The sequence below is a fragment of the Ixodes scapularis genome, unplaced genomic scaffold (assembly GCF_016920785.2).
Source record: "Ixodes scapularis isolate PalLabHiFi unplaced genomic scaffold, ASM1692078v2 PGA_scaffold9__187_contigs__length_104089568, whole genome shotgun sequence".
In the NCBI taxonomy this organism is placed as follows: domain Eukaryota; kingdom Metazoa; phylum Arthropoda; class Arachnida; order Ixodida; family Ixodidae; genus Ixodes; species Ixodes scapularis.
Genome location: NW_024609884.1, coordinates 82,622,581 through 82,625,767, shown reverse-complemented (window position 1 = coordinate 82,625,767; position 3,187 = coordinate 82,622,581). Strand labels below are relative to the sequence as shown.

The window sequence follows — 3,187 nt, the reverse complement described above, 5'->3', positions numbered from 1 at the left end:
TCAGTCTCGTATCTAGAGGCTCGGAGAAGTGTAATTACACAATAACAAGACGAAAGGTTTAACGACGAAAATCCCACCAAAAAATTTCGTAAGTTAGACTGTTCATTGTCCAAAAATCCCTGAATCGTTTTTGTTTTTTTGTTTTTTTCATCAGTGTAGTTATCTCAAGTCAAGCACAACTTTGGGGTTGGGTTTTCGCTGTGACGAAACAAAGCAGATGTCTACGTGCTAGAGGCACTCCTTCGAGTAAAGGGAGCGGGAAAAGCAAGTTCCGCTCCCTAGCCGCTCAACGTCTAACAGGAGAGGGCGCTGCAGTCAAATGCGTATATAATCGCGTTAAACTTTGCATGCATTGGCTCAACGTTTATAGGCGAGAGGGCGCTGCGGTCAAATGCTCAAATGCGTATATAACCACGATCCATACCACATATTCTCTTTCTGACATGGACCGTTGACTTAAGCGGTGGAGATGCGTTCCCACGGCTTCTAGCGGATCCAAGCTGATCCGCTAGAAGAACCACTGGCTTTGCATTTCATCGACCATAAAGGAGTAATAATGAAGTCGAAATTCAACCCGGAACTCAGCACTACCTATGAACAATAAAAAATCAGCACCATCAGCACTACCTATGGACAATAAAATCAGTATCATCAGCACCACCAGAGCTTCGCCCCAATCAACATAATTCACCACATGGAGATACGGTATTTTTTTTTTTTACCACGCCTACAAAATCTTCACCAGGAGATCTAGTATCAATATAAGAAATTAGACACATTTGACATCGCAGCGGCTCAAGTGTCCTATCAGAGGATGCGGTCATTGATACAATGCTTGATGTGACTTTCTTGATTTGTCACGCCGTACTACGCTCTAGTTTATTTACTTATCGTGATGTTTCTGTTCTATAGATGGAACAACGACCCAAATGGGTGGCCCTGGCTACTTGTTGTTCCTTTGAAGCTTTAGAAAACATCACGCAAGCATACCACGGCAACCATAACGCAGGACAACTTAATTTTGCAAAGACATACTTCCGCTTACGATGCTTCTGGAACGGTATGTACCGCAACATCGGCAAATATACATTTGCGCATTTCACTAATGTCAACTGCACAAGACCCGAACCGCCCAGTTTTCCGGCCCTTTGAAATCCACGAATTCTCGAACGACCTTCAAGACTATCGAAATCAATTTCTTCGGCCCTTTTCCTTTGTCTGCAAAAAAAAAAAAAAAAAAAAGATGGGTAATTGTTTCCGTAAATTGCCTCACAATGTACGCCGAGACAGCATTTGTTCCAGCCGCCACAGCCCAAAACCTTGCACGTGCTTTGTTTATTTTCGCAGTACTTTTATGCAACACGGAGCAGGTGAGGGGCCCTAATCTACACAGCGGGATTAAGGAACCGGGACATCAACGCCTGCTGTGATTGGTCAGCGCCGCCCCGCCGACCAATCGGAGCAGGCGGCGATTTTCCGGTCCCTTGGCCTCGCAGTGGAGATTACGTCCCCAGTCATAAAAAAGCAATCGAGGCACTCGTTTTATTGCGAAACTACTCGAGGAACGTTTGCGTCTGGCTAACAGAATGCACAACGTATCCAGCGCCTACCACCCCCAAACTAACGGGCTCACGGAACTTCACTTTAGCAGAAATGATGTCCATGCACGAAACCATACAAACTGGGATGTTATCGTACCATATCTGACGTTTCATTATAATACCACGGGCCAGGCCAAGACGCACTTCTCGCCGTATTACCTATTCTACACCCTTTAACCCCTTACCACTTTTGATACCATATAGCCATCTTTTCATGAATTTCAGATGTGCCACCCTCAGAGTTTATCTGCGGCGCGGGGTATGCTGTACATCTTGCACGCTTTCAAGCTCTACGATAGCAGCAGAAACAACAACTCCGTCACAGACAGACTCGTGCGGAAGAATCTTACGACGCTGGGGACGAAGATCTTCTAGCAACCCCACTTCGTAAGGTCGGCACACGTGAAAAACTGCTTTGAAACTACGTTTCCCCTTTCGTCTTCTCCGCCATCATTTTTCTACAAGCTACGAGGTGCAACCAGTCGCACTTTGTCAAGGTCGCCACGCGAGTGTCACTTGACGTTGTCCATGTCTCACGTAACAAACCTTTTAACGGACCTCACGAGTGAACATGTGATGGCAGGTGGATCGGCCCTTTACCCTCCCCGGGAAAGTGTAGGGAGAAGACAGCGAAGCTGAGGCCATAGGGCAAACTGAGCGAGCCTTCAGCTGGTGGAATATGATCTCGCAGCTCTAACCCCTCATTAGTTCTCATTATACTATACTTTTAACACTCTGAAAATATTTCGATAAAAGCGACGTAGTGTATTCACAGAGCTGTAAAACACCTCCAGGCAATTCACTATAGTAAGTATATCCGAAATGTAACTTGCGAAACCTATAGTTTTCTTTACGGTGCACTTTAGTCCGGAGATGATTACGTATACGGGTAAGAAATGCGTACTCGGCAACGTTGAAAGGAGTCGCCGACTTTGGAAAGACGTGTTCTCACTTCAAACAATGGATTGGAACAGGGACTTTGTTTCTTGGTTATGCGGCGCCGTCCTAAGACGTCTTAGACAATACAAAAATGCAGCTTTTGAAGATATTTCAGTTGTTTCTTCAAGCAGCTGGCGCTGAGTACACATGCCTTTTCAAGCTTCGTGGCGTAACTGCAGCAAACGCTAGATTGCGACATGGATCTGGAGTCATGCCGTTTCACTGGTCTCGAAAGAAAAGCTGATAACAATAGATTCTATTGCTTCTTATGTTTTCTTATTTTCTTGGAAGCCACGAGAGTCACGATCCTTCATTTCGAGAAGGCGACTCCCGCTCTGCCAGTACGGGTGCAAGCGCCGCACAGCAGCTTACGCAAAACCGGAATACGTCATTTCCAATACATCTGGCGCCACCTGCTGGAAAACTGGGTTCAAAGATGAAGGCCTCTTCACACAGACACCACAGCCAAACCACTTTATACTTCAACCAATGGGCGGAGCTTGGCAAGGAGACAGAAAAATTCATTTACATATTTACATACGTATATAAACGCATCGGTTTCGTGGCACGCAGGCCCCACAGAGACTCTTTACACCTTAATTAAAAAAAAAAAAAAAATGTGCTTGGACGCACGTTCACCCAAAATA

At 45.5% G+C, this 3,187-nt stretch overlaps 1 long non-coding RNA gene across 1 annotated transcript; it reads left to right on the top strand.

Moving 5' to 3' along the window:
- The first annotated feature begins 668 nt into the window (after window positions 1-668).
- Window positions 669-2,827, top strand: LOC115315262. Its single transcript, XR_003917696.2, has 3 exons — window positions 669-705; window positions 913-1,060; window positions 1,827-2,827. It is a non-coding gene; the product is annotated as an uncharacterized LOC115315262 (long non-coding RNA).
- The last annotated feature ends 360 nt before the right edge of the window (window positions 2,828-3,187 follow it).